At 44.6% G+C, this 12503-nt stretch overlaps 1 protein-coding gene across 1 annotated transcript in view; it reads right to left on the reverse strand.

Moving 5' to 3' along the window:
• ano2b (anoctamin 2b) overlaps positions 1 to 12503 on the reverse strand; it is a 220198-nt gene that overhangs the window by 183901 nt on the left and 23794 nt on the right. The gene's annotated exons all lie outside the window — the stretch shown is intronic.

Here is a 12503-nt window from a genome sequence, read left to right on the forward strand (position 1 = left end):
GGAGTGCCAAGTCTAGGTCCAAAAGACTTCTCAACAGCTTCTACCCCCAAGCCATAAGACTCCTGAACAGCTAATCATGGCTACCCGGACTATTTGCACTGCCCCCCCACCCCATCCTTTTACGCTGCTGCTACTCTGTTAATGATTTATGCATAGTCACTTTAACTCTACCCACATGTACATATTACTTCAACTACCTCAACTAGCCGGTGCCCCCGCACATTGACTCTGCACCGGTACCCCCCTGTATATATAGCCTCCCTACTGTTATTTTATTTTACTTCTGCTCTTTTTTTCTCAACACTTTTTTTGTTGTTGTTTTATTTTTACTTTTTTGTTAAAAATAAATGCACTGTTGGTTAAGGGCTGTAAGTAAGCATTTCACTGTAATGTCTGCACCTGTTGTATTCGGCGCATGTGGCCAATAAAATTTGATTTGATTTAATAGGACCAGCTGGATGTCAAAAACAGTGCTAATAGTACCTCAAAAGTAATATTAATCAAAATATAACTATTGACCATGCCAAAAGAGTTGAAAAGGAAAGTTGAGTGAGGAAAATAAGGGTTCAATTCTGGCTTTACTGGCAGAGGGATACAGTGAGCGTCAGGTTGCTTCCATCCTTAAAATTTCAAAGACGGCGGTTCATAAGAACAAGGTCAAGCAAAGCTAGAAAAAAGCCCTTCATCAATGAGAAGCAAAGAAGAGCCAGGCTGAGGTTTGCAAAAGACCATAAGGATTGGACCGTAGAGGACTGGAGTAAGGTCATCTTCTCTGATGAGTCCAATTTTCAGCTTTGCCCAACACCTGGTCGTCTAATGGTTAGACGGAGACCTGGAGAGGCCTACAAGGCACAGTGTCTCGCACCCACTGTGAAATTTGGTGGAGGATCGGTGATGATCTGGGGGTGCTTCAGCAATGCTGGAATTGGGCAGATTTGTCTTTGTGAAGGACGCATGAATCAAGCCACGTACAAGGTTGTCCTGGAAGAAAACTTGCTTCCTTTTGCTCTGACATTGTTCCCCAACTCTGAGGATTGGTTTTTCCAGCAGGAAAATGCGCCATGCTACACAGCCAGGTCAATCAAGGTGTGGATGGAGGACCACCAGATCAAGACCCTGTCATGGCCAGCCCAATCTCCAGACCTGAACCCCATTGAAAACTTCTGGAATGTGATCAAGAGGAAGATGGATGGTCACAAGCCATCAAACAAAGCCGAGCTGCTTGAATTTTTGCGCCAGGAGTGGTATAAAGTCACCCAACATCAATGTGAAAGACTGGTGGAGAGCATGCCAAGACGCATGAAAGCTTTGATTGAAACATTAGTCTTGTGTTGTTTAAAAATGAACATGAACTTATTTTCTTTGCATTATTCGAGGTCTGACAACACTGCATCTTTTTTGTTATTTTGACCAGTTGTCATTTTCTGCAAATAAATGCTCTAAATGACAATATTTGTATTTGGAATTTGGGAGAAATGTTGTCAGTAGTTTATAGAATAAAACAAAAATGTGAATTTCACCCAAACACATACCTATAAATATTAAAACCAGAGAAACGTATATTTTTGGTCTCTTCATGTTTTCCACAGCTGTCCATACACTACCGTTCAACAGTTTGGGGTCACTGAAATTTCCTTGTTTTTGTCCATTAAAATAACATCACATGAATCTGAAATACAGTGTAGACATTGTTAATGTTGTAAATGGCTATTGTAGCTGGAAATGGCTGATTTGTAATGGAATATCTACATAGGCGTACAGAGGCCCATTATCAGCAACCATCAGTCCTGTGTTCCAATGGCACGTTGTGTTTGCTAATCAAATTTTATCATTTTCAAAGGCTAATTGATCATTAGAAAACCCTTTGCAATTATGTTAGCACAACTGAAAACTGTTGTGCTGATTAAAGAAGCAATAAAACTGGCCTTCTTGAGACTAGTTGAGTATCTGGAGCATCAGCAATTGTGGGTTCAATTACAGGCTCAAAATGGCCAGAAACAAAGAATGTTCTTCTGAAACTCGTCAGTCTATTCTTGTTCTGAGAAATGAAGGCTATTCCATGCGAGAAATTGCCAAGAAACTGAAGATCTCGTACAACATTGTGTCCTACTCCCTTCACAGAACAGCGCAAACTGTCTCTAACCAGAATAGAAAGAGGAGTGGGAGGACCCGGTGCACAACTGAGCAAGAGGACAAATACATTAGTGTCTAGTTTGAGAAACAGACGCCTCTCACAGGTCCTCAACTGGCAGCTTCATTAAATAGTACCCGCAAAACACCAGTCTCAACGTCAACATTGAAGAGGCGACTCCGGGATGCTGACCTTCTAGGCAGAGTTGCAAAGAAAAAGCCATATCTCAGACTGGCCAATAAAAAGAAAAGATTAAGATGTGCAAAAGAACACAGACACTGGACTTTTTATTTGCAACTCTGCCTAGGTCAGCATCCCGGAGTCTCTGGTCTGATGAAACCAAGATTGAATTCTTTGGCCTGAATGCCAAGCGTCACGTCTGGAGGAAACCTGTCACCTTGCTTAGGGTGAAGCATGGTGGTGGCAGCATCATGCTGTGAAGATATGTTTCAGCGGCAGGGATTGGGACACTAGTCAGGATCGATTGAAAGGTAAACGGAGCAAAGTACACAGAGATCCTGGATGAAAAACCTGCTCCAGAGCGCTCAGGACTACAGACTGGGGGCGAAGGTTCACCTTCCAACAGGACAACGACCCTAAGCACACAGCCAAGACAACGCAGTAGTGGCTTCGGGATAAGTCTCTGAATGTCCTTGAGTGGCCCAGCCAGAGCCCGGACTTGAACCCGATCGAACATCTCTGGAGAGACCTGAAAATAGCTGTGCAGTGACGCTCCCCATCCAACCTGACAGAGCTTGAGAGGATCTGCAGAGAAGAATGGGAAAAACTCCCCAAATACAGGTGTGCCAAGCTTGTAGTGTCAGACTCGAGGCTGTAATCGCTGCCAAAGGTGCTTTACAAAAAAGTACTGAGTAAAAGGGTCTGAATAATTATGCAAATATGATATCAGTTTTTAAATAAATTAGCACAAAAAAATACAAACCTGTTTTTGCTTTGTCATTATGGGGTATTGTGAAGATTGATGAGGATTTATTTTATTGTTGTTTATTCCCTCAATCTACACACAATAACCCATAATGACAAAGTAAACACAGGTTTTTATAAATTAACAAAATTATTATTACATATAAAAAATAGTATTATAGTATATAGTATTCAGACCCTTTACTCAGTACTTTGTTGAAGCACCTTTGGCAGCGATTACAGCCTCGAGTCTTCTTGGGTATGACGCTACAAGCTTGGCACACCTGTATTTGGGGAGTTTCTCCCATTCTTCTCTGCAGATCCTCTCAAGCTCTGTCAGGTTGGATGGGGAGCGTCGCTGCACAGCTATTTTCAGGTCTCTACATTTTAGAATAAGGCTGTAACCTAACAAAATGTGGAAAAAGTAAAAGGGTCCGAATACTTTCCGAATGCACTGAATATGACTATCTTATCAACGGTAAAATTGCATGTGATATGATTGCATTTTGGAACCCCGCTCCCCCAGTCTCCCCAAAATGAATGCTTTTTGCTCCACTGCTCTGATTGGTGCAGCTAGAAATACCAAGAGTCTATCCTATAATGAAAAGGTGCCCACGAAAGAAGATTCCACAAACTTCTTTATATATTTTGTGATGTTGTTACATTTGTATTGGTGTTTTGTTTTGTGTCCGATGCTCTCAGGGTGTTACATTTGTATTGGTGTTTTGTTTAGTGTCCGATGCTCTCATGGTGTTACATTTGTATTGGTGTTTTGTTTCGTGTCCGATGGGTTTTGTTTTGTGTCCGATGCTCTCAGGGTGGTGTTACATTTGTATTGGTGTTTCATGTCCGATGCTCTCAGGGTGTGGTTACATTCGTATTGCTGTTTCGTGTCCGATGCGCTCAGGGTGTTACATTTGTATTGGTGTTTTGTTTCATGTCCGATGTGTTTTGTTTAGTGTCCGATGCTCTCAGGGTGTTACATTTGTATTGGTGTTTTGTGTCCGATGCTCTCAGGGTGTTACATTTGTATTGGTGTTTTGTGTCCGATGCTCTCAGGGTGTTACATTTGTATTGGTGTTTTGTGTCCAATGCTCTCAGGGTGTTACACTTGTATTGGTGTTTTGTTTCATGTCCGATGTGTTTTGTTTAGTGTCCGATGCTCTCAGGGTGTTACATTTGTATTGGTGTTTTGTGTCCGATGCTCTCAGGGTGTTACATTTGTATTGGTGTTTTGTGTCCGATGCTCTCAGGGTGTTACATTTGTATTGGTGTTTTGTGTCCAATGCTCTCAGGGTGTTACATTTGTATTGGTGTTTTGTGTCCGATGCTCTCAGGGTGCTACATTTGTATTGGTGTTTTGTGTCCGATGCTCTCAGGGTGTGGTTACATTTTTATTGGTGTTTTGTGTCCGACTCTTTCAGGGTGTTACATTTGTATTGGTGTTTTGTGTCCGATGCTCTCAGGGTGTTACATTTGTATTGGTGTTTTGTGTCCGATGCTCTCAGGGTGTTACATTTGTATTGGTGTTTTGTGTCCAATGCTCTCAGGGTGTTACATTTGTATTGGTGTTTTGTGTCCGATGCTCTCAGGGTGTTACATTTTTATTGGTGTTTTGTGTCCGACTCTCTCAGGGTGTTACATTTGTATTGGTGTTTTGTGTCCGATGCTCTCAGGGTGTTACATTTGTATTGGTGTTTTGTGTCCAATGCTCTCAGGGTGTTACATTTGTATTGGTGTTTTGTGTCCGATGCTCTCAGGGTGCTACATTTGTATTGGTGTTTTGTGTCCGATGCTCTCAGGGTGTGGTTACATTTTTATTGGTGTTTTGTGTCCGACTCTTTCAGGGTGTTACATTTGTATTGGTGTTTTGTGTCCGATGCTCTCAGGGTGTTACATTTGTATTGGTGTTTTGTGTCCGATGCTCTCAGGGTGTTACATTTGTATTGGTGTTTTGTGTCCAATGCTCTCAGGGTGTTACATTTGTATTGGTGTTTTGTGTCCGATGCTCTCAGGGTGTTACATTTTTATTGGTGTTTTGTGTCCGACTCTCTCAGGGTGTTACATTTGTATTGGTGTTTTGTGTCCGACTCTCTCAGGGTGTTACATTTGTATTGGTGTTTTGTGTCCGACTCTTTCAGGGTGTTACATTTGTATTGGTGTTTTGTGTCCGACTCTCTCAGGGTGCTACATTTGTATTGGTGTTTTGTGTCCGACTCTTTCAGGGTGTTACATTTGTATTGGTGTTTTGTGTCCGACTCTCTCAGGGTGTTACATTTGTATTGGTGTTTTGTGTCCGATACTCCCTATCCATCTGTGGTGAGGTTTCCCTAAAGATGCTGGTTCCCCCTATCCATCTGTGGTGAGGTTTCCCTAAAGATGCTGGTTCCCCCTATCCATCTGTGGTGAGGATTCCCTAAAGATGCTGGTTTCCCCTATCCATCTGTGGCGAGGTTTCCCTAAAGATGCTGGTTCCCCCTATCCATCTGTGGAGAGGTTTCCCTAAAGATGCTGGTTTCCCCTATCCATCTGTGGTGAGGTTTCCCTAAAGATGCTGGTTCCCCCTATCCATCTGTGGTGAGGTTTCCCTAAAGATGCTGGTTTCCCCTATCCATCTGTGGTGAGGTTTCCCTAAAGATGCTGGTTTCTCCTATCCATCTGTGGTGAGGTTTCCCTAAAGATGCTGGTTTCCCCTATCCATCTGTGGTGAGGTTTCCCTAAAGATGCTGGTTTCCCCCTATCCATCTGTGGCGAGGTTTCCCTAAAGATGCTGGTTTCCCCTATCCATCTGTGGTGAGGTTTCCCTAAAGATGCTGGTTTCCCCCTATCCATCTGTGGTGAGGATTCCCTAAAGATGCTGTTTTCCCCCTATCCATCTGTGGAGAGGTTTCCCTAAAGATGCTGGTTTCCCCTATCCATCTGTGGTGAGGTTTCCCTAAAGATGCTGGTTTCTCCTATCCATCTGTGGTGAGGTTTCCCTAAAGATGCTGTTTTCCCCTATCCATCTGTGGTGAGGATTCCCTAAAGATGCTGGTTTCCCCCATCCATCTGTGGTGAGGTTTCCCTAAAGATGCTGGTTTCCCCTATCCATCTGTGGTGAGGTTTCCCTAAAGATGCTGGTTTCCCCCTATCCATCTGTGGCGAGGTTTCCCTAAAGATGCTGTTTTCCCCTATCCATCTGTGGCGAGGTTTCCCTAAAGATGCTGTTTTCCCCCTATCCATCTGTGGCGAGGTTTCCCTAAAGATGCTGGTTTCCCCTATCCATCTGTGGTGAGGTTTCCCTAAAGATGCTGGTTTCTCCTATCCATCTGTGGTGAGGTTTCCCTAAAGATGCTGGTTTCCCCTATCCATCTGTGGTGAGGTTTCCCTAAAGATGCTGGTTTCCCCTATCCATCTGTGGTGAGGTTTCCCTAAAGATGCTGGTTTCCCCTATCCATCTGTGGTGAGGTTTCCCTAAAGATGCTGGTTTCCCCTATCCATCTGTGGTGAGGTTTCCCTAAAGATGCTGGTTTCCCCCTATCCATCTGTGGCGAGGTTTCCCTAAAGATGCTGGTTTTCCCCTATCCATCTGTGGTGAGGTTTCCCTAAAGATGCTGGTTTCCCCTATCCATCTGTGGCGAGGTTTCCCTAAAGATGCTGTTTCCCCCTATCCATCTGTGTTGAGGTTTCCCTAAAGATGCTGGTTTCCCCCTATCCATCTGTGGTGAGGTTTCCCTAAAGATGCTGGTTTCCCCTATCCATCGGTGGTGAGGATTCCCTAAAGATGCTGGTTTCCCCCTATCCATCTGTGGCGAGGTTTCCCTAAAGATGCTGTTTCCCCCTATCCATCTGTGGTGAGGTTTCCCTATAGATGCTGGTTTCCCCTATCCATCTGTGGTGAGGTTTCCCTAAAGATGCTGGTTCCCCCTATCCATCTGTGGTGAGGTTTCCCTAAAGATGCTGGTTTCCCCTATCCATCTGTGGTGAGGTTTCCCTAAAGATGCTGGTTTCCCCTATCCATCTGTGGTGAGGTTTCCCTAAAGATGCTGGTTTCCCCTATCCATCTGTGGTGAGGTTTCCCTAAAGATGCTGGTTTCCCCCTATCCATCTGTGGTGAGGTTTCCCTAAAGATGCTGGTTTCCCCTATCCATCTGTGGCGAGGTTTCCCTAAAGATGCTGGTTTCCCCTATCCATCTGTGGTGAGGTTTCCCTAAAGATGCTGGTTTCCCCCTATCCATCTGTGGCGAGGATTCCCTAAAGATGCTGGTTTCCCCTATCCATCTGTGGTGAGGATTCCCTAAAGATGCTGGTTTCCCCTATCCATCTGTGGCGAGAATTTCCCTAAAGATGCTGGTTTCCCCCTATCCATCTGTGGCGAGGTTTCCCTAAAGATGCTGGTTTCCCCTATCCATCTGTGGTGAGGTTTCCCTAAAGATGCTGGTTTCCCCTATCCATCTGTGGTGAGGTTTCCCTAAAGATGCTGGTTTCCCCTATCCATCTGTGGTGAGGTTTCCCTAAAGATGCTGGTTTCCCCCTATCCATCTGTGGTGAGGATTCCCTAAAAATGCTGGTTTCTCCTATCCATCTGTGGTGAGGATTCCCTAAAAATGCTGGTTTCTCCTATCCATCTGTGGTGAGGTTTCCCTAAAGATGCTGGTTTCCCCTATCCATCTGTGGTGAGGTTTCCCTAAAGATGCTGGTTTCCCCTATCCATCTGTGGTGAGGTTTCCCTAAAGATGCTGGTTTCCCCTATCCATCTGTGGTGAGGTTTCCCTAAAGATGCTGGTTTCCCCCTATCCATCTGTGGTGAGGTTTCCCTAAAGATGCTGTTTTCCCCTATCCATCTGTGGCGAGGTTTCCCTAAAGATGCTGGTTCCCCCTATCCATCTGTGGCGAGGTTTCCCTAAAGATGCTGGTTTCCCCCTATCCATCTGTGGTGAGGTTTCCCTAAAGATGCTGTTTTCCCCTATCCATCTGTGGTGAGGTTTCCCTAAAGATGCTGTTTTCTCCTATCCATCTGTGGTGAGGTTTCCCTAAAGATGCTGGTTTCCCCTATCCATCTGTGGTGAGGTTTCCCTAAAGATGCTGGTTTCCCCTATCCATCTGTGGTGAGGTTTCCCTAAAGATGCTGGTTCCCCCTATCCATCTGTGGTGAGGTTTCCCTAAAGATGCTGGTTCCCCCTATCCATCTGTGGAGAGGTTTCCCTAAAGATGCTGGTTCCCCCTATCCATCTGTGGCGAGGTTTCCCTAAAGATGCTGTTTTCCCCTATCCATCTGTGGCGAGGTTTCCCTAAAGATGCTGGTTTCTCCTATCCATCTGTGGTGAGGTTTCCCTAAAGATGCTGGTTCCCCCTATCCATCTGTGGAGAGGTTTCCCTAAAGATGCTGGTTCCCCCTATCCATCTGTGGCGAGGTTTCCCTAAAGATGCTGTTTTCCCCTATCCATCTGTGGCGAGGTTTCCCTAAAGATGCTGGTTTCTCCTATCCATCTGTGGTGAGGTTTCCCTAAAGATGCTGGTTTCCCCCTATCCATCTGTGGTGAGGTTTCCCTAAAGATGCTGGTTTCCCCCTATCCATCTGTGGTGAGGTTTCCCTAAAGATGCTGGTTTCTCCTATCCATCTGTGGTGAGGATTTCCCTAAAGATGCTGGTTTCCCCCTATCCATCTGTGGTGAGGTTTCCCTAAAGATGCTGTTTTCCCCCTATCCATCTGTGGTGAGGTTTCCCTAAAGATGCTGGTTTCCCCCTATCCATCTGTGGTGAGGTTTCCCTAAAGATGCTGGTTTCTCCTATCCATCTGTGGCGAAATTCTCCCTAAATTCTTATGACAAATCCTGCTCCGTAACCAGCCATAGCCTAGCCAATAGCTGTGTAGCAACAACAGATAACATTAGCTAGCTAGATAAGGTTAGCATGCTAGCTAGCTACACGGACAGCTGTCAGTGCCCTACTTGATATTTCTCCACTCCGTGTGGAAATCACCACAACGTTCCCACCCCCAGTTCCTGAATATGTATTAGCAGCCTGCGTCATTCTTCTGAGGTGGAACCTAAATGAGAATGTCTGCTATAGAATTATGTCGAAATAGGGGCAGCATTGCCCTATTATGGAGGCCTGTAAAGACACAATCTGGAGTTTGTTTCAGCAAAGAGCAACCCTATCAATTAAAGGAGGATATCCCCCATTTTGACGTGTGTTCCTGTTTTCACAGTTACCCTATCCTGTTTGATATCCCAAGACATTTGCTGGTCCATATCTCACATATTTAGATACTCTATAGTTACAGTGCCTTGCAAAAGAGGATTCATCCCCTTTGGCGTTTTTTCCTATTTTGTTGCATTACAACCTGTAATTTAAATTGATTTTTATTTGGATTTCATGTAATGGACATACACAAAATAGTTCAAATTGGTGAAGTGAAATGAAAAAAATAACTTTTTTCAAAAAAATCAAAAAAATCAATAACGGAAAAGGGGTGCGTGCATATGTATTCACCCCCTTTGCTATGAAGCCCCTAAATAAAATCTGGTGCAACCAATTACCTTCAGAAGTCACATAATTAGTTAAATAAAGTCCACCTGTGTGCAATCTAAGTGTCACATGATCTGTCACATGATCTCAGTATATATACACTTGTTCTGAATGGCCCCAGAGTCTGCAACACAACTAAGCAAGGGGCACCACCAAGCAAGCGGCACCATGAAGACCAAGGAGCTCTCCAAACAGGTCAGGGACAGAGTTGTGGAGAAGTACAGATCAGGGTTGGGTTATAAAAAAATATCAGAAACTTTGAACATCCCACGGAGCACCATTAAATCCATTATTTAAAAAATTGAAAGAATATGGCACCACAACAAACCTGCCAAGAGAGGGCCGCCCACCAAAACTCACGGACCAGGCAAGGAGGGCATTAATCAGAGAGGCAACAAAGAGACCAAAGATAACCCTAAAGGAGCTGCAAAGCTCCACAGCGGAGATTGGAGTATCTGTCCATAGGACCACTTTAAGTCGTACACTCCACAGAGCTGGGCTTTACGGAAGAGTGGCCAGACTAAAATTGAGCTTTTTGGCCATCAAGGAAAACACTATGTCTGGCGCAAATCCAACACCTCTCATCACCCCAAGAACACCATCGGCAGGGACTGGGAAACTGGTCAGAATTGAAGGAATGATGGATGGCGCTAAATACAGGGAAATTCTTGAGGGAAACCTGTTTCCAGCAGGACAATGACCCTAAGCATACTGCTAAAGCAACACTCGAGTGGTTTTAGGGGAAACATTGAAATGTCTTGGAATGGCCTAGTCAAAGCCCAGACCTCAATCCAATTGAGAATCTGTGGTATGACTTAAAGATTGCTGTACACCAGCGGAACCCATCCAACTTGAAGGAGCTGGAGCAGTTTTGCCTTGAAGAATGGGCAAAAATCCCAGTGGCTAGATGTGCCAAGCTTATAGAGACATACCCCAAGAGACTTGCAGCTGTAAATGCTGCAAAAGGTGGTTGTACAAAGTATTGACTTTGGGGGGGTGAATAGTTATGCACGCTCAAGTTCTGTTTTTTTGTCTTATTTCTTGTTTGTTTCACAAAAAAAATTATTTTCCATCTTCAAAGTGGTAGGTATGTTGTGTGAATCAAATGATACAAACCCCCCAAAAATGCATTTTAATTCTAGGTTGTAAGGCAAAAAAAGTTGAAAAATGCCAAGGGGGGTGAATACTTTCGCAAGCCACTGTATATTGTGTTATGCCATTTGCCCATAAGATCCCATTCAATCTATAAATGCATCTAAAATACCTTACAACCACTCATATCCACGTCCTAATACATCAATATTACCTGGAAACAACTGAGAAATTATTATAATTTTTGTCACTTTTACGCTTCAGTCCACTTTTGAGAACACATCCACGTAATTACAGTATTTCTACTGTAATAAGGGGTATTTTAGTCAATTACATTAAGATCAGTGATTTCAGTATTATGCAAGTCATTTGGGATAACAAATTACAGTGTGATGATTTGTTGGATTACTGAATCTCTAATAGAGCTTACACTTGTAATCCAGTGGTTTTGTTGTTTTCAGTGGTCCATAGTAAACTGGTAGGGCGTGTGAGATTGGAGTGGGCATGCAATAACCTTCCTTGGGTTTTGTCTGAGTTTAGAGTGATGAAAAGTAGCTAACCGCTAATGGTCATGGCTAGAAGGAATACAGCTTGTCAAATTCATTGATTATTTTTTGCATTTTAGCTAACCCTTTTCCTAACCTTAAACTAATTATCCTAACCTGCTACGTACATTTTCCTAACCTGCTACGAAAAGTCAAATCTGACAAAAGCTGTATTCCGTCTAGTCACAACCGCAGCTAACTGCCCTCTCATGTCTCGTCATTGAGCAGAGCAGAGCAAGCGGAGCCGTTGCTACGGATACTCAGACACACCCAGAGCCACCATGAGCAAAGCGCATGAAGAGGGAGGGAGACACACAGAGAGGAGCTGCTAACGGAGGAAGAGGGAGGGTGACACACAGAGAGGAGCTGCCAACGGAGGAGGAGGGAGGGAGACACACAGAGAGGAGCTGCCAACGGATTGGTTAACGGAGGAAGAGGGAGGGTGACACACAGAGAGGAGCTGCTAACGGATTGATTAACGGAGGAAGTCATGCAGAGGGAGGGTGACACACAGAGGAGCTGCTAACGGATGGATTAACGGAGGAAGAGGGAGGGTGACACACAGAGAGGAGCTGCTAACGGATTGGTTAACGGAGGAAGAGGGAGGGAGACACACAGAGAGGAGCTGCCAACGGATTGATTAACGGAGGAAGAGGGAGGGAGACACACAGAGAGGAGCTGCCAACGGATTGATTAACGGAGGAAGAGGGAGGGTGACACACAGAGAGGAGCTGCCAACGGATTGATTAACGGAGGAAGTCATGCAGAGGGAGGGTGACACACAGAGAGGAGATGCTAACGGATTGATTAACGGAGGAAGTCATTTCTAATTTTGGATTTCAGGCAGGGCAATTGGGCCTGGGTAGGGTGGGGCCTGAACGTTGCGGGTATGGGTAGGAGTCGGGGTTAAAATGCATGCCCATGCTGGACCTTAGTAAACATTGGTCACAGAAGATCATTTGAACTGCACGCCCCACCGTGGGTTGAACAGCGCGAGAGGTGGAGTCAGCTAACGCCTGCTGCTTTCTGAGAATCACTGGCCTAGAAGGGCAGGGTGGAAGAACAAAGTCTCATATGGTGACCTCATATGGTGACCTCATATGGTGACCTCATATGGTGACCTCCTAGGACGTGGCTATGCGACTTTTAGAGAAACAGGGTGTTTCGATAGCTATGACGCAACCGTATGCTAAATGATGGTATTCTGAGACCGTATGCATGGTGCATTGACTAGAATGAAATGTATTTAGGGTCAAATTCCCCTTCCTCAGGCCTTTTCATTAGGTGAGCGATGTTACTAA

The sequence above is a fragment of the Coregonus clupeaformis genome, chromosome 4 (assembly GCF_020615455.1).
Source record: "Coregonus clupeaformis isolate EN_2021a chromosome 4, ASM2061545v1, whole genome shotgun sequence".
Classification (NCBI taxonomy): Eukaryota; Metazoa; Chordata; class Actinopteri; order Salmoniformes; family Salmonidae; genus Coregonus; species Coregonus clupeaformis.